Source organism: Pleurodeles waltl, chromosome 5 (genome assembly GCF_031143425.1).
Source record: "Pleurodeles waltl isolate 20211129_DDA chromosome 5, aPleWal1.hap1.20221129, whole genome shotgun sequence".
NCBI lineage: Eukaryota > Metazoa > Chordata > Amphibia > Caudata > Salamandridae > Pleurodeles > Pleurodeles waltl.
This window is the reverse complement of record NC_090444.1, coordinates 931026572-931051640: the sequence shown is the minus strand read 5'-3', so window position 1 is coordinate 931051640 and position 25069 is coordinate 931026572.

Below are 25069 nucleotides of genomic sequence, written 5' to 3'. Positions count from 1 at the left end.
CCCAGGCGGGTGACAATGTTCCGCCCACACAATTACCACAGGCCTATCCGCCACCTTTTCCGGGGTGGTACAAACGACATCAAAAGCACGGCAGAAACAGAACATGGAAGTCAAAGACTCACCTCTGGAGACTCAGGGAACAACCACGACGCCATGGAGCCCTAGCTGCTCATATTTCCCATGCTAGTCTACCTTTTCCTGCATTAATGACACCAACGCCGGCGAAGACGAACACGGTGAGTACTGCCGCCTAGCACACAAGGGAGGGGGGAGGAAAAATAGAGAGTGACACACACACACACACAACACCCCCACCCCAACATCAACACCACACACACAACCAGATGCACTAACATTACATATCTACCCCATGCTCCTCAGGAATAATGCAAGGACAGAATGATTTGAAGAAAGTGAGTGTAACACGATAAAATAACATGAATAAGTGCATCAAAATACAACTGTATATACATGTTTACAAAAGTAGGGACAATGCCCAGTCATCAATGTCCATGGGCTACAGGGCCACATCACATAGGCCAATGCACCACCTCACTCCTGCAACAACACAGAGAGAACACTGCAGGGGAATCAGGTCGAAAATACAGAGGCACCTCAGGGAGACGGGGAATGGGGGGCACCTCAGCCTGAAGATGGTACGCCACTGGTCCTGGAGGGGACAACATGCCCATTACTCTGTCCTGGGGAGTGTAAGGCCACAGTCTCTCTATTGGGTGGTTTGCCCACTGCCTGGTCCTGGGGAGTGCAAGGCCACACACTTTCAAGTGGGTGGTTTGCCCACTGCTTGGTCCTGAGGAATGCAAGGCCACAGTCTCTCAAGTGGGTGGGTTACCGCTGGTTGGTCCTGGGGAGTGCAAGGCCACAGTCTCTCAAGTGGGTGGTTTTCCCACAGCTTGGTCCTGGGTAGTGCAAGGCCACAGTCTCTCGTGAGGATGGCTTCTTCCACTGGTTCTGGAGAGGGCCTTGTGCCTAGTGTGCTTCATCCTGGGAAGGATGGGGTGAGGGGATGGCTTCTTCCACTGGTTCTGGAGGGGGCATAGTGCCCTGTGATGCAGATCTTGGGGAGTGCAAGGTCACAGTCTGTCACCTGGGTGTCAGACCTACAGGATTTGCAGGGGCCAGGACACACAACAGCCCATGGAAGCAGGACTACACACTGTCCACTGGCTGTGACAGCTGCTCAGTGGTGGCAGTGGGGGGCTGGTGTCGGTGCCGGCAGTGGTGAGGGGAGCCTCCAGCCCATCCCCTGCAGCCTCGGGCGGCTGCCCACTAGGCCTGCTGTTGCTGGTAGTGGTGCTGGTGGCGACGCTGGTGGCGGTGCTGGTGGCATTGCTGGCAGTGGTGGGGGGAAGCTCCAACCCACCCCCTGCAGCCTCAGATGGTTGAACCACCATGGTTGGTGGGGGGGGGCTCACAATAAGTCCCAGCAACAGGCCTCCAGTCCTTCCTGCCTGCTGGTGCAGGCCCCTTGCCCTTCCTGGCGGCAGCCGGGGATTGCCCTTTGCCCTTTCCTCCTGCAGCTGGTTGTGCCTCCTTGCCCTTCCCTGTCGCAGATGGTGGTACCTCCTTGCCCTTCCTTGATGTACCAGGTGCAGGCACTCTGTCAGTGTTGCTGCCTGGTGCCCGGGATCCTCTCCCACCTGCAGTAGCTGTCAACCCTACTGTGGCCGTGGACTGGCTGGCTGAGGTGCTTGCCTGGGTTCTGACCACCCTGGCCCGACAAGAAGGACGGGGGAGGAAGTGGTAGGGAAGAGGTCAAGGGTGGAGAGGAAAAGCTTCTTAGGGACATTGGGGTGGGAACAGGGTGAAGGTTTGGGAGTGGAGGAAGAGGAAGTGGTTGTAGGAGATGTCTGTCTGATGTGTTTGGGTGCAGGTGCATGGGCTGGATGCTCTTTTGAGGTGGATGGCTGTTGAGTGTCTGAGTGCTTGTGTTTGTGTACTTTGGGAAGAGGGGGCACAGACACAGGTGGAGAGGACACATGGGACGTGTGCATGGATGTGGGGGTGGTGACTGCCAGTGTGGGGCGTGTAGTGATAGGCGTGATGTGGGAGTGGATGAGGATGTAGTGCATTCAGGTGTGAGTGTAGACGCAACTGGGAGGGAGGTGAAGGAGGAGGAGGAGGGGGACACAGTGGAGGCAGTGGATGTTGGTATGTCTGCATCTGGATGGTGTTTGTGTGAGGGCCTGTGGGATGATGTGTGGTGCTTGTGTTTGCCTGAACCACTCCTCTGTGTTGTCCTGGGTGCATGCTGGTCTGCCTGTGTGCTTGGGATAGGTTGAGGTTGAGGAGAATGGGATTGGGCAGAGGAGGTTGGAGGGGGGAGGCTAGAAACAGGGACAATGGCTATCATCAGGGAGGAGGCCAGAGCCTGGATTGATCTCTGTTGGGCCACCATGCCAGAGTAAATGCCCCCCAGGAATGCATTTGTTTGTTGCAAATGGGCTGCCAGCCCCTGGATGGCATTCACAATGGTTTACTGCCCAACAGAGATGGATTGCAGGAGGTCAATAGCCTCCTCACTCAGGGCAGCAGGGCTAACTGGGGCGGGGCCTGGGGTGCCTGGGGCGAAGGAGATGCCCACCCTCCTGGGTGAACAGGCACGGCAAACACGCTGAGGGGCTGCTGGGAGGGCGGTGCTGGTACGGGGTGGCAGCTGTACCTGTAGTTGGGGTGGGCACATCGGTGTCCGCCACCACCAGGGAGCTTCCATCGGAGGAGGTATCACTGTCAGAACTGTCCCCTCCAGTCTCCGCCATGGTGCTCTCCTCTCTCTCCATCCCACTTGTGCCCTCACCGTCGGTAAATTAGTCCTCCTGGGCCCTGTGGGATGCAGCTGCCCCCGTCACCGGTACCTCTGCTCCTCCACCAGATGATGCTAATGCACATATGGACAGGGTGACAAAACAAAAAGTGGGGGAAGAGACAAAGGATGCCCTTGGTCAATGGCAGCAACAACACCACACACAGGGAACAGTTCTACACACTAGGCAATGCACTAACAGTCACAATGCTAGTCACCAGCCCATGGACAGAGATACCTAACGGCAATTGCAGCATACCTGAGACCCACAGACACCTGCCCATTAGTGGTTGCCTACTAGTTTGATTGGAGGAGGCTGACATCAGAACCAGCCCAACATGGGCCCTATCTTGCAATGTCCATCCTGGAATTGGGGCACCCACAGTAGTATATTGGGGCACTGTACTCACCCCCTTGTGGCTGCTGTGATGCCCTCAAGTGTCCATCCAGCTCCGGATAGGCAACCGCCAGTATGCGGGCCATCAGAGGGTGTCAGGGTTCGACGGGCACCCCTTCCTCGTTGGGAGGCCATCCCCAGCTCGGCCTCCACCGTCTTCCATGCCCAGCATCTCAGGTCCCCCCACTGTTTGCGACAGTGGGTGCTCCACCTGCCATAGAACACCCAAGGTCCGCATGTCCTTGGCGATGGCACGCCATACACCCTTTTTTTGATGGTCGCTGACCTGCAGAGAAATACACATAGGAAAAGCTATCAGTCAGACCGTCCTGCCTGTTACACTCATGGCCCACCATAGCCCTCACATCCCCTTACGCACAGACATTGTCCACCATGCATGCAGCATGCTGCCCAGGGCCTTTCCACCAAGCCCCCCTACACGAGGCCCTCACACACAGCTCCATACATTCATGCCCCATGTATCGTTCTCACAGTGTACTCACCTGTTGTTCCGAGGCCCATACAGATTTCGGTACTGGGGTAGGACCCCATCCACCAGTCTCTCCAACTCTGCAGCGGTGAAGGCAGGGGCCCTTTCCCCAATGACACGTCGGTTACAGACACAGGTCACAGCAGGACTTGCAGTGTAGGTCCTCTCCTGTTGAAGGTGAGGTAGCAAGTGAGTGAACAGATAGTAAATGGCGGCCATGGCGTTGCATACCGTCACAGCCGACATACATCACCATTGGCCACTGTAACCCATAGGGCCCAATGGTATCCAATGAAGAGTTGCACGGCGGTTCTCGACCACCTCCCGCAACGGCGCACAACATCAGTGGAATTACCTCATTTCCACCTGTCCCTCCATACAGGACAAGCAGACGCCATTTCTGGGGGGCAGGCAGGCCATTGCAGCTAACTGCATCACAGTACACATAGGCACCATTTGGGCCTATCCAACAATATACTGTCACAGTCACAACATGCAATGTAGAGTAGTGTTTGTAAATATGGACTATTGACCAGCTGCTCACCGTTTGCCCCCTAGATTACAACCATTGCGGATGTATAGGAGATGGAGACATCCCCCCATGGACAGGCCCCTGGTGGACTTGGCTACAATGGAGGACAGGCACATTATCCTCACCTATAGACTGGACAGGGCCACAATCACAGAGCTGTGTGCCCAGTTGGAACCTGACCTGATATCTGCTATCCGTCAGCCCACCGGGATCCCCCCTCTTGTGCAAGTCCTATCAGTGCTCCATTTCCTGGCAACTGGCTCCTTCCAAGTGACAGTGGGCTTAGCAGCATCAATGTCTCAGCCAATGTTCTCAGTAGGGCTGACCAGAGTGTTGTCTGCCCTGATTAAACACATGCTCAGCTACATCGTTTTCCCCCAGGTGGAGAATTTGGCCACAGTGAAAGTTGATTTCTATGCAATGGGTCATATCCCCAACATTATTGGGGCAATAGATGGTACACATATTGAATTTGCCCTCTCCCCCCGGAGAAATTAACAGGTGTCCAGAAATCGAAAGAGCTTTCACTCCATGAATGTGCAGATAGTGTGCCTGGCGGACCAGTACATCTCCCATGTCAATACAAAGTATCCTAGGTCTGTGCATGATGCCTTTATCTTGAAGGATAGCAGCATCCCATATGTGATGGCTCAACTGCAGAGGCACCGGGTGTGGCTAATAGGTGAGCTCTGGTTCCCACCCAGTAGGTATTGGTATGTGAGTATAGTGTGGGCCCTAAGGGTTAGTGTGTGTCTAACAGCTGTCCCTCGATATTTGCAGGTGACTCTGGTCACCCCAGCCTCTCATGGCTACTGACGCCTGTGAGGAATCCCAGCACAAGGGCAGAGGAACATTACAATGAGGCACATGGGAGAACAAGAAGAATAATAGAGAGGAAATTCGGCCTCCTGAAGGCCAGGTTTTGTTGCCTCCATCTAATAGGTGGATCCCTATACTACTCACCCAAGATGGTGTGCCAGATCATCGTGGCATGCTGCATGTTTCACAACCTTGCCTTACGTCGCCAGGTGCCTTTTCTGCAAGAGGATGAGGCTGGAGATGGGCGTGTGGCAGCAGTGGACCCTGTGGACAGTGAAGATGAGAAGGCAGAGGATGAGGATGAGGATAACAGAAGTGCAATTATATGACAATACTTCCAATAACACACAGGTAAGACACTGCAATTTCACTTTACATTGACAGTTTTGTGTTTGGCAGGCTGATTTTCCCACTTCTATGGCCACTTACTGTACCCTTTGGCATTTTTATTTTCAGATATTTGTGCCCCACTATCACTCCTGGTGAGTTGACTGCAGCCAACTATAGGGTCATTTCTATGTATACATAATTGTACAGTTGTATTACAGTGTTTGAAGCATGTTAAACGAAAACATAGTTCATTCACTTGACAGACTCCATACTCATATTTATTCAAATGGTGTTTATTTAAATGCTAATAAGTAGAAGGGGATGTGCAATAGGCTGGGGTGTGGTGGAGGAATGTCCGGGATAGAGTCCAGCTTAATTGTATCACAGGTGCATTGTCCAAGGGGGCATAGAAAGTGGAGCAATGGCAGTTCAAGGTGGACAGGGTGACAGGATGGGATACAAGGGTGACATTCAGGAGAGTCTTATTTCCTGGCAGAGGTCTTGGCAATAGTCTCTGGCTTCTGCCTGGATGGCAGGCACTGTTTGCGGGGTGGTTCTAATTCTGCAAGGGGCGGGGTGCTGGTGGCCTGTTGTTCCTATGGCGGGGTCTCCTGTCACCTAGCGGCAGCAGAGGTGGAAAGCTGTTCCTCCGTTTGGCTAGTGTCAGGGGCCCGCTGGTGTGCCACTGCCTCCCGCATGGTGTTGGCCATGTCTGCCAGCACCCCTGCAATAGTGACCAGGGTGGTGTTGATGTCCTTCAAGTCCTCCCTGATCCCCAGGTACTGTCCCTCCTGCAGCCACTGGGTCTCCTGCAAACTTGTCCAGTATCTGGCCAATCACCTCCTGGGAATGGTAGTATGCTCCCAGGATGTTGGTGAGTGCCTCCTGGAGAGTCGGTTCCCTGGGCCTGTCCTTTCCCTATCGCACAGCAGTCCTCCCAGCTTCCCTGTTGTCATGTGCCTCTGTACCCTGAACAGTGTGGCCACTGCCACTGACCCCAGGTCCCTGATCATCCTGTGTATGTGGGGTGGCCTGGGGTCCCGGTAATGGTGGACACACTGCTGATTGACCTGTCCTAGGGACAGAGGTATGGGCCTGCTGGGTGGGTATCGTGCTGGTGTTTCCTGAGGAGGGAAGCTCTGTCGTGGTATGAGACTGTGCCTGGGTTACCGACCGTCCAGAGGTCCCTGATGGGCCAAGTTGGTCATCCAGATCCAGGCGTCCAGAGCTGCTGTCATCACTGTGGGCCTCTTCTGGGGGGACCTGATGTTGCTGGCACCTCCTCTCCGGATTATTGGGTGGGGGACCTGTGGGGATGTAAATGCAATGTTATTGTTTATGTGTGTGTCATCTTGTGCATTGGTGTGTTGCCCTGTATGGTTGTTATTGCCCTGTCAGCTTTGCCTTGTGTGAGTTGTTATTTGGTGGGCTAGGTGATTCTCTCTAGTGTGTATGCTTTAGTGATGGGTGTCCATACAGGTCTGTGATGGGGGTCCATGCATTGGTGTTACATGCAGGGCTTGGTATTGGGAGTGGTGGGTTGTGATGGTAGGGTGTGTGGGGGTGGTGAAGTGATGGGAGTGAGGGTAAGGGTGGGAGTTTGTGATGGCATGCAGGCATGGGGGTGATAGTACTAGAGATTTGACTTACCAGAGTCCAGTCCTCCTCCTACTCCTGCCAGGCCCTCAGGATTCATGATTGCCAAGACTTGCTCCTCCCATGTTGTTGGTTGTGGGGGAGGAGGTGGGGGTCCACCGCCAGTCCTCTGTACAGTTATTTGGTGTCTTGCTGCTCTGGAAAGCACCTTCCCTCATAGGTCGTTCCACCTCTTCCTGATCTTATCTCTTGTTCTGGGGTGTTGTCTCACGGCATTGACCCTGTCCACGATTCTCCGTCATAGCTCCATCTTCCTAGCAATGGATGTCTGCGGCACGTGTGATCCAAATAGCTGTGGCTCTACCCAGATGATTTCCTCCACCATGACCCTTATCTCCTCCTCTGAGAACCTGGGGAGTCATTGTGGTACCATGGGTGTAGTGTGAGTGGTGTGGGTGAGGGTGTGTGGGGTTCTGTGTTGGGATGTGTGATGTAAGATGCGTTGATGGTGTATAGGTGATGGTGGTGTGTGGCTGTGGTCTTGTCTGTGGTATTGTTATCTCTCTTGTGGCAATTGTTTGTAGTCATAAAGGGTTGTGGGTAATGTGGGTGTGTGTTTTATAGTGGTGTGGCTGTGTGGGTGTGGTGTGTGTATGTTTGTCATGTGTGTGTTATTCAAATTGTCCAATGTGGTGTTGTTTTGTTAGGTTGTGTGTATTTTGAGTGCGGCGGTATGTACTGCCAATGGTTTAGCGCCATTGAATGTCTGCCGCAGTGATTTGTGGGTCATAATGCCGACAATGTCATTATGAGGGCCTACAACTTAAAAAAGGTTATTTTTAGAACCGCCATATTTACTGGAAAGAACTGTGTCTGTTCTTATTTTTGTAGTTTATGGATGAGGGTGTACCTGGGTGCGTCAGTGAATGTATCAGTATGTCCCTAGGGCAGTGAGCGCATGGGTGTATCACTGTATGCATCAGTCTGTGCCTGGATGTGTTAGTGTATGCATGGATGTGTGTCTTGGTGTCTCACTTTATGCACCAATGTGTGCCTGGGTGTGGTAGTGTATGCATCATTATGTGACTGGGCGTGTCAGTGAATGGAGCAGTGTATGCCTGGATGTGTTAGTGTATGCATTAGTGTGTGCCTGGATCTGTAAGTGTATGCATTACATTGTTCTTTGATGTGTCACCATCTCCATGACTGTGACCCTGGATGTGTCAAGGTATTCATCAGAATGTGTCTGGATATGGTCATGTATGCATAAGTTTGTCTATGAATGAGTTTGTTTATGCATCATTGTGTGTATGGCTGTATCAGGGTATGCATCATTATGTTCCTGGGGGTGACAGTGCATGCATCAGTGTGTCCCTGGGTGTGTCACTGTAGAAATCAGTGTCTAAGTGGATGTGCTGGAGTATCCATTAATATGCCACTGGGTGTGTCTGTGTATGCATCAGTGTGTGCTTGGGTGTAGTAGTGTATGCTTCAGTGTGTCACTGGATGTGTCAGTGAATACAGCAATGTATGCCTGGCTGTGTCAGCATATTCATCAGTGTGTGCCTGGATCTGTAAGCGTATGTAACAGTGTATGCTTGGATCTGTCAGCATGTGCATTAGTGTGACTCTGGATGTGTCAGTGTGTGCATCAGTGTATCTCTGAATGTGGTAGTGTATGCATGAGTGTGTCCATAAATGGGTTACTCTATGCATAATTGTGTGTATGGCTGTCAGCGTATGTCAGTATGTTCGTGGGTATGTCAGTGTATGCGTTAGTGTGTGCATGGGTGTGTCACTGTATAAATAAGTGTCTACTTGGAAGTGTTGGAGTATGAATTAGTGTGTCCCTGCATATGTATCTGTATCCAGCAATGTGTGCTTGAGTGTGGTAGTGTATGCATCAGTGTGTGGCTGGGTGTGTTAGTGAATGTAATCGTGTATGCCTGGCGGTGCTAGTGTATGCATCATTGTGTGCCTGGATCTGTAAGTGTATGTATCAGTGTGTGCCTGGATCTTTCAGTCTATATATCAGTGTGTTGTTGCATATGTTACTCTATGCATCAGTGTGTGAATGAATGGGTTTGTGTACGCATTAGTGTGTCCTTGAGTGTCAGTGTTTGCATCAGTGTGTGCCTGGGTGTGATAGCATATGCATCAGTGTGTGCCTGGATGTAGTGGTGTACGTATCTGTGTGCGCTTGGTTGTGCCACTGTATGCATGAGTGTCTGCTAGAATATATTTGTATATCAATCAGTTTGTGCCTGGATGTGTTCCTGTATGCATCAGTGTGCACCTGGGTGTGTGATATATAATTAGTTGCTTACATTAGCACAGTAAATAGCTCGTTTGGTCTGTATAAAAAGAGAAAACATGAATAAAAGGTAACATTTCATATTGATAACTTTTGTATAAAAAATTGTTAACCTGTAATGCTAATATTATCATTAATTGCAAGAGAGAAGAATTTTATATTTCTGTATAAAAATTATAAACATTACTTAAGCATGTCACATTCCCTTATCCACTGTACTCAGCGTCTATACTTTTGCATTATAAATTAAGTGCAAATAGATTCTCATCTTTGAACAGTGTAGGGGGAGTAGTCACATTGACTATAAAAAGAAAATCCCATAAGTACATAGCATGTTATTTAAAATTAACATTACTGAGTATGAAATACATACACCCACCATCCCTCGCCTAAAAACAAAGCCTATGCCAGATATCTTGAGTGCACACTATGTGGAAAATACTTTTCCAGAGGCATAGAGAAGAAGTACAGTTATGGTACTTTCACTATGTGAAAAAATTTGAAAACATACCATGTGTATCTCTGATACATGACAAAGAAAGTTGCTGATACTTCTGCACCAGGTCCATCTTTTTCTTTGGGTGCTCCAGCTCTGCAAAATATATCTATTTCCCCAGTTTGCAATGAGCTAAAGGAGATGGTGATACATTGTAGCAAGAGCCAAGAACTTTTTCCTAGAAAATGCAGATTTAATCAATTTGCTTGAAAAAGTGAAGAGCCACCGCTGTTAATTTATTTTAATTATTTTTCAGTTACCAAAATAAGCTTTTGAATGTTGACATTACTATGTATGAAACACACTACAAATATTAACCAAATTCGAATAGGTCTACTTGTCTAATTTTATAAAGTATATTATACCTTGATAATATGATTAGGGGGTCATTACAACATTGGCGGTAAAAGGCGCTTACCGCCGTGCAGAAGACCGCCAATACACCGCCGCGACTGCGGAATCCCGCCACAGCTATTATGACCCACATCTCGGAATCCGCCGAAATTCAGACACCCACACAAGTCCGCCACAACAAAGGTCAGTGTTAAACTGGCAAAAACAAAACCTCCACGCCAACAGAAACACGCCCATGCTATTACGACCCACGAATCCATGTGGCGGTCTTTCAGCCGCAGTATTCCATTGGCGGTACACACCACCGCGCTCAAAATACACACACATCTCCAAAACACCGCCACATTGGACAATTCCAAATACACACACCTGATACACATACAAACAACACTCCCACACACCCAACACAATATAAAACACACACCCACATCACCCACAAACCCCTACGACTGAAAAATAGAGACGAAGGCCAGAGAGAGAGCACAGAATAGACAACCCCCACCACACAGAGGCACACAACACCATCACCCACACAACATCCACGCACAAAACACCACACACCACTACACATCACCACACTCATCAACACATACACCACCCCACACATCACCTACATCACCCCATGTCACGCCAAAGACACCCGCGGTTTTCCGAGGAGGAGCTCAGGGTCATGGTGGAGGAAATCCTACGGGTAGAGCCACAGCTATTTGGATCACAGGTGCAGCACACATCCATAGCCAGGAAGATGGAGCTATGGCACAGAATCGTGGACAGGGTCAACGCTGTGGGACAGCATCCAAGAAATCGGGAGGACATCCGGAAGAGGTGGAACGACCTACGGGGGAAGGTGCGTTCAGCGGTCTCCAGGCACAACATCGCGGTTCAGCGGACTGGTGGTGGACCCCAACCTCTTCCCCCACAACAAACAACATGGGAGGAGCAAGTCTTGAACATCATGCATCCAGAGGGCCTCGGAGGAGTCGGTGGAGGAATGGACACTGGTAAGTCAAATCTTAACTATCATATCCCCCACCCTACCTGCATGCTATCACACACCCCCACCCTCACACCCTCCCCTTTCACTCCAACTCCTCACTAATGTACTAATAACACAAACCACACATCCCAACACCCAGCCCTCAATGACACAACTAAGAATGGTCACCCCTCACCAAAGCATGCTCACTGCACATACCCAGAACACCCCCCCAACCATCATCACACAAGCCCCCCCACAGGAATACTTGCACTGGTGTACACGGTGAGGCACCCATTGCACACCATGACACACACACATGCAATAATCATGCACTTATGCCCCTGCAGGATCACGAAGGACCGTCACCACACCGGAGGGTCCAGACAACTCCACTCCACCCACAGAAGAGGCCCACAGTGACGATAGCAGCTCTGCCCTACTGGATCCTGATGACCAGCCCGGACCATCGTGGGCCTCGGGACAGTCGGTTCCCCTTGCACAGGCACAGCCCAACACTGACCTTCCACCCTCTGGTAACACCAGCACAGCACCCACCCAGCGGGCCCATACCTCCCTACCCAGGACACGTCAATCAGCGGTGTGTCCACCACTACAGGGAACCCAGGATAACCCACCACCCCAACAACAACAGGGACCTGGGGGCAGTGGTAGTGGGCACACGGTCCAGGGGACGGAGGCACAGGAACACAGGGGAAATGAGAGGGCTGCTGTGCGACAGGGGGCGGAGAGGCCAAGGGAACCCACTCTCCACGAGGCCCTATCCTCCATCATGGGAGCCTACCACCACTCCCAGGAGACGGTGGCGACGGTCCTGGCCAAGTTTCAGGACACCCAGCACCTGCAGGAGGAACAGTATTTGTGGTTCAGAGGGGTGCTCAGCACCATCAGCTCCTCCCTGGGCACCATCGTAGGGGTGCTGAAGGACATACAGCAGACCTTGAGGGACACTGTGGCACTCCAGGGGGGCCCCTGACACTAGCATGGACGATGAACTGCCCACCACCTCCGCCGGCGCTAGTGGACAGGACGCCCCACCACAGGACCACCACACCAGCACCCCACCCCCTGCAGATGGACAACCACCACGCAAGCGGTCCCTGAGATCCAGGAACAGGACAGAGCAAGATGGCAAGACCCCCGCCAGGAAATGAGACCACCCTGATTGTCCTCCCAATGTCCCACTTTGTTACCCTGTCCATACTTGAACTGCCCCAGCTCCACTTCCTTTGCCCATATGGCCAGTGTACCTGTGTGACCAATGGACTGGACTCTGCCATGGACATTCCTCCACCGTCCCCCATCACCATAGTACAATCCTCCTCCATTTTCGAGCACTTCAATAAACACCCTAGAACCACAGAAAAATCTGGAGTCAGTCTGTGATTTGGTAAAATGTATTATCAATGACAGTGTCAAAATGCGTTTCTAGTTGTAAAGCCAACGTACCTATGTCACACATCACAAGTCCTTGAAGGATGCAAGCAGATAACACACGTTGGTAACCACACCTGTGAAACCGTAATGGAAAGGTACAACTCAGTTACCAAATAATGCTATGAAATTACACACAGGATAGAGGAAGACGTGTGACAGTGAATGTAATAGTAAAAATAAAAATGTTCTCACCTGTGTGGCACTGGAAATATTGCTGTATGACTGACTCCCTGTTGTTGTTGTCTTCTTCCTCAGCTTCCTCCTCATCACTGTCCACAGGCACCACAGGCTCCACAGTTGCCACAACACCGTCATCTGGACCATCCTCCTGCAGAAAAGGCACCTGGCGTCGCAAAGCAAGATTGTGAAGCATCGAGCAGGCACACCTTCTTCGGTGAGTAGAATAGGGAACCACCTGTCACATGGAGGCACCTGAACCTGGCCTTCAGGAGGCCGAAGGTGCGTTCGATCACCCTCCTAGTCCGCCCATGGGCCTCATTGTAGCGTTCCTCTGCCCTGGTCCTGGGATTCCTCAATGGGGTCAGTAGCCAGGACAGGTTGGGGTAACCAGAGTCCCCTAATGGCCACACACGGTGCCTCTGAAGTTGACCCCTCATATAACGGACGCTGCTATTGCGCAGGATGTAGGTGTCATGCACTGAGCCAGGGAACATAGCATTTACCTGGGAGATGTACTGGTCTGCCAAACATTCTATCTGTACATTCATGGAATGATAACTCTTCCGGTTCCTGCACACCTGTTCAGGACCAGAGCTATATGGGTCCCATCAATAGCACCTATGATGTTGGGGATATGATCAAGGGCATAGAAGTCACCTTTCACTGTAGCCAAATTCTCCACCTCAGGGAAAATGATGTAGCTCCTCACGTGTTTCAGCAGGGCACCCAACACTCTGGACAACACGTTGGAAAACATAGGCTGGGACATCCCTGATGCCATGGCCACTGTTGTCTGAAGAGACCCACTTGCAAGGAAATGGAGCACTGACAGCACCTGAACGTCAGGGGGGATTCCAGTGGGATGGCGGATTGGTGACATCAGGTCTGGCTCCAACTGGGTACATAGTTCCTGGATAGTGGCACGGTCAAACCTGTAGGTGATGATTAAATGTTGCTCCTCCATTGTCAACAGGTCCACCAGCGGTCGGTACACCGGAGGATTCCGCCATCTTCTCAATTGCCCCAGCTGACGGTGCCTAGGAAGGACAACAGCGACCACAGAGTCAACACATTTCCAGGTATGTACCCACAGATACACAGAACACGACACCAAACACAAAACCATTCCTGTATGTGTGTTGAGTGTAGGCCTAGCTATGTGTGACGCAGAAGTAAATGAAGCCATGTGGGCCCCTGAAATGGCGGCTGCCTGACCTCTAAACTGGGACAATGGTATTGTGAGGTAACTGTGCTGGCGTTGCACACCGTCGCGGTAGGCGGTGGTAGACCGCAGCACAATGCAGCATTGGTTAACATTGGACCCTATGGGTCCCAGGAGCCAATGAACAAGTGCGCCGGCGTTGATGATACGCACCGCCGCGGACGTCAACGCCGTGGACGTCACCGCCATTTTCTATCTATTCAATCACTCGATACCTGACCTTCGACAGGAGAGGACCTACACTGCAAGTGCTGCTGTGACCTCGGTCTGGAAGCGACGATGGCTGCTGCGTCTGGGGAAAGGGCCCCTACCTTCACTGCTCAGGAGTTGGAGAAACTAGTAGACGGGGTCCTCCCCCAGTACATGCTACTCTACGGTTCTCCAGACCAACAGGTAAGTACACAGGGAGCACGTTGTATGGGCTAGGCCTGGGTGGAGAGGGCTGGTTGTAAGAGGGAAGGGGGCAGAGTTCAGGGAACATGAATGCATGTGAATGCATGTGCCACATGGTAAGGGTAGGGAGGGGGGACACTTACATCGACGGTGCAGTTGGTAATGACTTCTGTTCTTCCCTTGTGCATGTCATGTAGGTCAGCGCCCACCAGAAAAAGGACATTTGGCGTGCCATCGCCAAGGAAGTCCGGACCCTGGGGGCCCACCAGAGATGGGGCACCGACTGCCGGAAAAGATGGGAGGATATTCGCTGCTGTAGCAAGAAGACGGCGGAGGCTCAGCTGGGGATGGCCTCCCAACGTGGGAGGGGTGCCTGTCGCACCATGACCCCCCTGATGTTCCGGATCCTGGCGGTGGCCAACCCTGAGATGGATGGGCACTTGAGGGCATCACAGCAGACACAAGGGGGTGAGTACATTCTGGGGACTTTGCGCGAGGTTGAGGGGTCTAGGCGTGGGAGAAGGGCTGTGTATTCCCCTAGGCCATGGCGACTTCCATAGGCTAGGCCCCTCCGTAATGCAGGCCATGTGGCACTCCACCCCACCGTAGTAGAGTGCCAAGTACAGGTATACATGCCCCTGTGGCATCCATGTGTGCAGATGTCCACCATAGCCATGTAGTCCAGATCCCATGAATTGCATCTGTAGAGGCCAGGAGCACGGCGTAGTGCAGGGGGCTGCTGTGTCTGTATTTTCCGCCAACGGTAGCGGTATGCCATGCACTCAACCTGTCTTTCTTCTGTCGTTCCCCCCCCCCTTTTTGTGCTCTCCCTGTTCTTTTGTGCCTCAGCATCATCAGGCGGAGGTACAGTGGCACCGGAGCACGAGGGAGCTGCATCCCACATGGCCATGGAGGGCCACACCACGGACTCAGAATGCACCAGTGGGACAGAGGGCGAGGGGAGCTTCACGTCGGGCACCAGATCACCAACCAGCGACACGGACTCGTCCGCCGATGGGAGCTCCCTTGTGGTGGCGGCACCATCTGTGCCCCCCACTTCTACAGGTACAGCTGCCACCTCCCCTACCAGCACCGCCCTCCCAGCAGCCCCTCAGCATTCGCCCCGTGCCCGCTCACCCAGGAGGGTGGGCATCACCTTCGCCACAGGCACCTCAGGCCCTGCCCCAGTCACCCCTGCTGCCCTCAGTGAGGAGGCCATTGACCTCCTCAGGTCACTCACTGTTGGGCAGTCTACCATTGTGAATGCCATCCAGGGTGTAGAAAGGGAGTTGCAACACGGTAATGCATTCCTGGAGGGCATTCATTCTGGTCAGGCTGCCCTTCAGCGAACCCTGCAATCTCTGGCCTCAGCACTGATGGCAGCCATTGTCCCTGTGTCTAGCCTCCCTCCTCCAACTTCCTCCACCCAGACCCAATCCCCTGTACCCCAGCCCATCCCAAGCACACCATCAGACCAGCATGCACACACCTCAACACACAAAAGTAGCTCAGGCAAACATAGGCACCACACATCCCACAGGCACTCACACAAGCATCACACACATACAGACACAGCAACATCCACTGCCTCCACTGTGTCCCTCTCCTCATCGTCTCCCTCCTCCCTCCCAGTGTCGTCTACACTCTCACCTGCATGCACTACATCTACAGGCACTAGGACTCGCACCAGAACACCCAGCACCACACCCCGCTCACCTGCACTCACCACCCCACTCCCATTTACACGTCCCCTGTGTCCTCTCCCAGTGTGTCTGTGACGCCCCCTCCCAAAGTACACAAACGCGGGCACCCACACACCCAACATCCATCCACCTCACGACAGCCTCCAGTACCGGCACCTGCACCCAAAACACTTAAAGTGACACCTCCTACAACCACCTCCTCTTCCTCCACTCCCAGACCCCCTCCAGCTACCCATCCCAGTGTTCGTCAGAAACTGTCCCTCTGCAAAGTTGACCTTTTTGCCCCCACCCCTCCAATTCATCAGTCCTGTCGTAGCGCCTCAGCCAAAAAGCCTCCAGTACCAGTGGTGCGTGTTCAAGGTGTGTGGAGTGCACCGGCCACCAGGGCAGGCAGTGTGACACGGAGCCAAGGCACTGCCAGTCCACCCCCTGTAAAGGCTCTGAAGTTGGAAAGTGGCCGACGGGACCGGCTGAAGACTCCTGGAGGCAAAACAACTCACAGGGATCCCAGGGGGATTGCAGAGTCAGCTGTGACTCCTTCAAAGGTGGGGAAGGGCCAGAAGAAGTCTGCACAGCCTGGTGTGAGCATCACGGCGGAGAAGGGCGGCATCCTTACCGGCGGCCGGGACGCCACCGCCAGCACCGTCGTCACTGGTCAGGAGACCACCACCATAGGCATTGCCCAGAAGGGCCCAAGTATCGTCACTGGTCAGGAGACCACCACCAGAGTCATTGCCCAGGAGGGCACAAGTATCGTCACTGGTCAGGAAACCACTGCCAGAGTCATTGCCCAGGAGGGCCCAAGTATCGTCACTGGTCAGGAGACCACCGCCATAGGCATTGCCCAGGAGGGCCCAAGTATCGTCACTGGTCAGGAGACCACCGCCAGAGTCATTGCCCAGGAGGGCACAAGTATCATCACTGGTCAGGAGACCACCGCCAGAGTCATTGCCCAGGAGGGCCCAAGTATCGTCACTGGTCATGAGACCACCGCCATAGGCATTGCCCAGGAGGGCCCCGGCAGCCACAGCCCCGCTGGGCAATGAGGGACTGTCATGCCACACGCCAATGCCCAGTCCAGAGCCCGCCATGGCAAAGCACCGCTGAACAGTCCAGAGACCGCTGAACAGGGCAAGCACCGCTGAACAGTCCAGAGACCGCCATGGCAAAGCACCGCTGAACATGGCATGCACCGCTGAACAGGGCAAGCACCGCTGAACAGGGCAAAGACCGCCATGGCAAGCACCGCTGAACATGGCAAGCACCGCTGAACATGGCAAGCACCGCTGAACAGTCCAGAGACTGCCATGGCAAAGCACCGCTGAACAGTCCAGAGACCGCTGAACAGGTCAAGCACCGCTGAGCAGTCCAGAGACCGCCATGGCAAAGCACCGCTGAACAGGGCATGCACCGCTGAACAGGGCAAGCACCGCTGAACAGTCCAGAGACCGCCATGGCAAAGCACCGCTGAACATGGCATGCACCGCTGAACAGGGCAAGCACCGCTGAACAGGGCAAAGACCGCCATGGCAAGCACCGCTGAACAGGGCAAGCACCACTGAACAGGGCAAAGACCGCCATGGCAAGCACCGCTGAACATGGCAAGCACCGCTGAACATGGCAAGCACCGCTGAACAGTCCAGAGACTGCCATGGCAAAGCACCGCTGAACAGTCCAGAGACCGCTGAACAGGTCAAGCACCGCTGAGCAGTCCAGAGACCGCCATGGCAAAGCACCGCTGAACAGGGCATGCACCGCTGAACAGGGCAAGCACCGCTGAACAGTCCAGAGACCGCCATGGCAAAGCACTGCTGAACAGTCCAGAGACCGCCATGGCAAAGCACCGCTGAACAGGGCATGCACCGCTGAACAAGGCAAGCACTGCTGAACAGTCCAGAGACCGCCATGGCAAAGCACCGCTGAACAGGGCATGCACTGCTGAACAGGGCAAGCACCGCTGAACAGTCCAGAGACCTCCATGGCAAAGCACCGCTGAACAGGGCAAGCACCGCTGAACAGTCCAGAGACTGCCATGGAAAAGCACCGCTGAACAGGGCATGCACCGCTGAACAGGGCAAGCACCGCTAAACAGTCCAGAGACCGCCATGGCAAAGCACCGCTGAACAGGGCATGCACCGCTGAACAGGGCAAGCACTGCTGAAAAGGGCATGCACTGCAGAAGAAGGAAAAGACCGCCACATCAAGCATCGTTATCCCATGTGCAGCTGGGACTGTGACGGGACAGGAACTGTCACGGGGAGACTAGTCCAGACTGGGCACCATTCCCCCTCCAGAACCAGTGGAGAGATCCATCCACTACCTCTGTCCTTCACAGGATGAAACACTCTGGGCACCAGTCCCCCTCCAGAACCAGTGGAGGCTGTTATGTACTTGTGAGACTGTGGCTTTGCACTCCCCAGGATGGAACAGTGGGCAAACCACCCACTGTAAAGACTTGTGAGACTGTGGCTTTGCACTCCCCAGGATACATCAATGGGCATGGAGCCCCGTCGTGGATGTGGCGTGGTGCTGTAATCAGGCTGAGGTGCCCCCCCCTTCCCTTCCCCCTGAGGTGCCTGTTGTTTTTCTCTCTGATGCCCCGGCAGTGTTCCCTCCGTTTGTGGACAGGTATCTTGTGTGGGCCTCGCCCATGCATTTTTGGCCTAGTGGTGCACGGACATTGAGATGTGCATATCTGCACTACTTCTCGTACTGTATATACCTTTGTATGAGTTTATATATATCTGTATATAATTGACACATGTATTTTTTTTTTTTTTTTTTTTTTTTTTTTAAGTTTCAAAAGTTTTATTAAGAATATATAAGGCGGTACATACAGCATATAAACAAACTGTTTAGCTTTCAAAACATTGTTTTTGTTCGTTTACCACAATTATTTCCATTGTAAGCATATATACATGTACTGTCAGGTAAGTAAAAATTCCCAGTTGCATAGTTGAGTTGTGTACCCTTATTTTGAAGAAGAGTGGAAAACAGGTATGGGTGGGGTGGTAAGGGGAGGGGGAGCGAGGATAGGGTTGTGTAGGAGGGGTTGGTCTTGGTATAGGGGAGAGACAAAATAGTCATATGAAATGGGGAGGGGGAGAGAAGGGAAAGAAAGAGGGAGAAAGAGGAAGGGTAATCGCGGGGGAATGTAGAATGAAGAGACTCGAGGTAGGCAGGGGGTCTTTGTATCCTGAGACTAGCTTGTTCAGGCCTAAGAGTAGATCGTTCTGTACTTCTCCGTCTGTAGCAAGTTATTATCTAGGGGTAGATAATATGTATGATAGATATGGTAAGGTCGGTTAGAGAGTGTCTACGTCTTATATGAGTTGATTTCTCAGTCCTTGTTTGTGTTAGGAAGCGACTTGTATTACTATGTTGGGTAGTTCAGGGTCTCGTGCATGTGACAAAATTAGAGGCCTGTGGATTGATAGAGAGAGAGAAAAAAGAGAGAGAGAAGAGAGGATAGCGTAGCTAGGGAGAGAGAGAGGGGGCAGTAGGAGATTAAATGTGTTTCCGGAGTCTAGGATTCTCAGAGGGTGATTGGTAATTAATATTCCCTAATCATTGATCATTGAACATTGATCATCCGTTGGTCATCCACCAGCCGCTTCATGGTCTCTTCAAGAATGGGCGCCAGACCTCCTCAAATTGTTCTGCTTGGTCCTGTAGGTTATAAATCACTTGTTCATGGGTAGCCGTTTGATACATGGCCGTCATCCATTCCATGGGTGTGGGGGCAATGCTAGATCTCCAGTGCCGGAGTATGCATATTTTGGCCGTGGCTAGCGCCGTGTGGATTAATCGTTTATGTGCCCGCGATAGGGAGGGATACGGGCGAATGTCATGTAGAATGATAAATGCTGGTGGGGTCGGTTTTGGTATCTGTATGAAGTCCGATAAGGCGAGGCGTACCGCGTCCCATAGTGACTGTACCGTGGGGCAGTGGCATAAAATATGAAGTTGGTCGCAATATGGCTCTGTGCATCTCCAACAGTTCGCGTGAGGTATCAACCCTGCCCTGAAGAGTTTAACGGGGGTCCAGTACCATCCCTGAAGGATTTTAAATAGGCAAAATTTCAGGCGTGCTTCACGTACGCCCCTGTCGAGGGCTTCTAGTATGTCTGGCCATTCTTCGTCCGTGTAGGTTATCTCTAGTATGTCCTGCCACTTTAAGCGTAGTCGTTCAAGTAAAGGCTGAGAGTAAAGGTGGTTAGTTAATTCGGCATAGAGGCCAGCCAAGAAGCCTTTTTGTCGGCCCCATTTCTGAAGATAGGTGACGATGGGTGAGGTTTTGAGCAGCCACGGGGGGGTTCCTAATGTTCTCCGCATACAGTGTTTGAGCTGTAGATATCGCCACTCCTGGTTACTTTGGATACCGAATTCTTCCTGGAGGGAGGCGAATGTGCGGAAGCTATCTCCATCTATTATGTGAGATATATTGTGGATACCTGCCTCGGACCATTGGGGCCATCTGAGAATAGTCCCTCCTATTTTAATGCTTTTATTCCCTGCTATGGGAGCCTGAGTATGCAGGGAGGGGTGTACTCCTAGTAGTCGATGGGCTCTGCACCACGCTGTGTTTGTAGCCTTGAGGATGGGGTTAGTTAAGGGAACGTGGTCGGCGTATGTTCCTCCCATCTCCGTATACTGTCCATATAGGAGTTTCTCTGTGATCACCCATTGCGGTGGATCGGCTATATCCGGAAGCGTATATATTAGCTGTGAGAGTTGTAGGGCCATAGAGTATTGTTCTACCGAGGGTAGTCCTAATCCTCCGTAGAGCCGTCGTGCCAGTATTATTGCAGGTTTCAGTCTTGGGCGTGAGGAGCCCCAGACGAAGGCCCTTATGGATGCGTCTATTAATCGGAGTGAGGAAAGAGGTATCTGTAGGGGAAGCATGCCTAACACGTATGTGAAGCGTGGTAAGGTGACCATTCTGACCGCCTGTGTCCTGCCCCACATGGACAGGCCTAGTAGGGACCATTTGGCAAAGTCTTGTTTCATTTTAGATATAAGGGGGTCTATGTTGTCCCTGACCATATGTTAAAGACCTCTGTTAATAAACGTTCCTAAATATGTAAGGCGGTTCGGGGTCCATTTGAATTGAAGGCCATGTATCGCTGCCCTCGTCGTTATGCGGGATAATGGTAGTGCCTCACTTTTATCCCAGTTTACCCGATATCCGGATAGGGATGCAAAGTCTTCTATAGTGGAAAGTAGTGCTGGGAGCGAGGTTTCTAGATCGGACATTGTTAACAGAATGTCGTCTGCGTAGAGATATATTTTGGATATGCCTCCGGTGATATGGATCCCTTTTATTTGGTGAGAATTTCGTATGGTGGCAGCTAGGGGTTCCATGGCCAATAAAAATAGGAGTGGCGACAAGGGGCATCCCTGGCGTGTGCCCCTTCCGATAGGGAATGGGTCTGACATGATGCCCCCACAGTTAACCTGTGCTGTGGGGTGGTCATATAATAAACGTACTTTAGAGATAAATTGTTCCCCCAGGCCAAAATGCTTCATGGTTGTGAATAGGTAGGGCCACTCAATGCGGTCGAATGCTTTCTCCGGGTCTAGGGACAGGGCTAGGGCTTCGTCAGGTAATTGTATGGATTCTAACAGTGTATGGCAAAGAGTTCGCATATGATTTCTGGAGGTACGGCCTGGTACAAATCCTACTTGGGTATTGTGAATCAATGATGGTATCACCTTGCGGAGCCGCGCTGCTAGAACACTGGCTAGGAGTTTGACATCCCCATTCAAAAGGGAGATAGGACGGTAACTGCCGCAAAGAAGGGGGTCTCTCCCTGGCTTAGGCAAGATGACAATCGTGGCTTTATTGGATAGAGCGCCCAGGGAGCCTTCTTGACATGCTTCCGTCAGTGCTTCATGTACTGCGGTTATTGCCTCCTCCCCAGCCCATTTATAGAATTCCGCAGGGAATCCGTTCTCTCCTGGTGATTTATGGTAGGGGAGGCTTGTTATAACTTGGGTTATCTCTTCTTTGCTTATGTTACCGTCCAAGAGGGCCCTGCCTGCCTCAGACAGACGGGGTAGATTGGCCGCGGCAAGGAATGTCTCCATTTGTGTTTGATCTGTCGTTGTTTCAGGAGTGTACAAATGTCGGTAGTACTTGGCGAACTCGTTTACAATGTCTTGTGGGCGAGTTAGCACTGCTCCTGAAGAAGATGTTATGGCCGCAATGGCAGAGGCTGCCTCTCTTTGTCGGAGCTGCGCCGCTAGGAGGCGACCTGCTTTTTCCCCTTGTTCGTAATGGCGGCCTCGCAATTTTTGCAGTGCGTATTCCGCCTGAAATGTATAGAGTTCATTGTGTGCCATGCGGGCCTGTTCTAAGGCGTGTCGCAGCCTAGGGGATGGTTGGGCGGTATATTGTTTAGTGAGGTCCTGTATCGTGGTCTCTAAGGTGGTTTGGCGGGCTATTCTGTCTTTGTTGGCCAGTGCTGCATCTCGCATCATATTCCCTCTTAGGGTTGCTTTTGCTGCCGCCCATAGGATCTTTTTTGAGGATACAGTGCCTGAATTCTCTGCCATGTATGTGGTTACATGAGCTTTTAATTGTTCCTTCCCTTGTGGAGAGCGATATCTGTGTACAGCCAATCGCCATGGTTTACGACCAGAGAAGGAGAGTCCCACCTGGATCCGGATTAGTATTGGGGAGTGATCTGAGAGCCCGCTGTCTAGGATACAGGTGTCTTGTATATGAGGGATTACAGTGTGTGATACTAAGAAATAATCCAGACGCGATTGGGTGCCATGGACGGTGGATAAGAAAGTATATTCCTTATCTTTCGGGTGTTGTATTCTCCAGCAGTCCACCAGACCGACGTCATTCCAGTCGAGATTCCAGTCTCCCCCGATTATGTATCGAGTAGTTCCGATTTCTGTCAGGAGGCGATTTAGCTGTAGAAGGAATGGGCGTTTTGGGCCGGTTGGTGCGTAAACGGATCCCACGCATAAAACAGTGTCCCCTAGTTTTAATTTAGCAAATATATACCTTCCTTCCGTATCATTCCAGGTTTTAATGATAGTGACCGGGAGGGATTTACGCACTAGTATCGCCACTCCACATTTGCGGGGTCCGTTACTTCCAGATTCCTGACTCGTTGGACGGCAGCTGAAGGCAACCCTCCCTACCCAATCCCGTTTAAGTTTACTGGATTCCAGAGTGTCAAGGTGAGTCTCTTGAATCAGAGCTATATCTGTTTTTTTGGATTGAAGATAGGACAGTATCTTTTTCCGCTTAACATAGCTCGTCATGCCGTGTACATTCGAAGAGAGTATGCGTAATGGTCGCGTCGCTTGAGGGTGGGGCTTCGACATATTGGATAATTGTGAGTAAGTAAGCACCCTCAATCCGGGGTTGGTGTTGGCGGGGGGGGGAGGGAGGGTGGGAGATATTGACTTAGTAGTTAGAGTGGGAGTTGTGTTTCGATATGATACGGTGTTTTATTATATTTTATTTCATACGGGGGTTAGTAGCTGGTGGAGGCCAAGGGAATCCTCTGGAGAAGAAAGAGAAGAGAGAGGAGAGGGTGAAGGAAGAGAGGTAATATAAGTAGGACGAGAGCCAGATGGAGGGCAAATATGAGGGAAAAAGAAGGCAAGGAGAAATGAGAGGGAGAAGAAAAGAGGGAGAAGGGGGGGAAGGGATGGATGCGTGTGCTGAAGTTGAGATTGAGAGTATAGCAAGAGAGCGTGCAATTTGGGGGAAGAAGTGGAGAAGGGTAGGGATGAGGGAGGTTAGGAGTCCAACCTTCTTCGTTCGTTAGGTCTGTAAACGGCGGGACCGATTTCTCTCAGAGCTCTCGTGCCGTCGGGCGGTCTCGATCGGGGGGGGCGAAGGGGGGAAACAGCAGACAGCCAGTTATCGATATGTCGGTGATAAGGAGGGGTGGGGGGGGGGGCACACAGCAGTGCTTATGTTTATGTATCGGGAAGTGGGTCTGTTCATCGGTGGTTAGTGGCTAGTGTATTAGTTATATAACTAAAGTGTATATTGGCAGAAGTAATGATCGGTTAATAACTATAGTACCTGAGCGGCGCTGGAGAGGAGGGGGAGGGTGTCGGGTGTTGATGGGGTATGGTGTTTAGGATGTTGTGCCTAGTACTTGATGTTGTATGGTATCGTAGGGTGTTTAGGAGTTCATAAGATAGGGTCGTAAATTAAAGTAGGGACTGGGCAGACAGAAAGACCGAGACCGGCTGGCGAGGGGAGGGGGGGGGCAGGGCAGAGGAGGGGGGGAGAGAGCTCAAACAGAGTATTATAGTTCTCGCGTATGCATGGGTACATAAAGATACCAATATACAGTATAATATAATACTTCCTGAGCATTTCTTTTCAACTATAACACTGCCTCGTCTCGTCTCGCCTTACAACTGTTCAATGACATATTAGGTTGATCAACATAACATATCCTGGCATCTTATCACATTATCATGTTAGGAGCCATTATGCCAAACGTCTCTCTATTAATCGTAGGATAGGTAATGAGTGTAGCTGAGCCCCGGGTTACGCGAGGATAGTGCGTATCTCATCCTATTACTAACTCCTTGCCGTGTATTATTACATCATAATACTGACCTACTAAGGTCTTACTTGGTATGTGCCACCATCATAGTCGTTCTGTTGTTGATGATAGTTTAAGATAGTAATAATGATTAGGATGGGGGTAGGTACGAACATCTGGGGAAAAGAATAGCTAATAGTTTATAATTTACATTGTGATGTTATAATGTGGTGTGGAGTGGCAGTGTAGAATGTCATAATATTTCACTTTGTTATGCGGTATTATGTTGTATTATGTCCTCGTGTTCTATTTTTTATTTTTTTTCCCCAGTTTCTTATTGTAGAATAAGGTAAAGTCAAGTAGTGGGAGCTTTGATATGTTTCAGGTTATATCGTATTGTGTGTCCCTGTATTGGAATTAATTTATCTTTACGTGGTCTAGTCCCATCCCT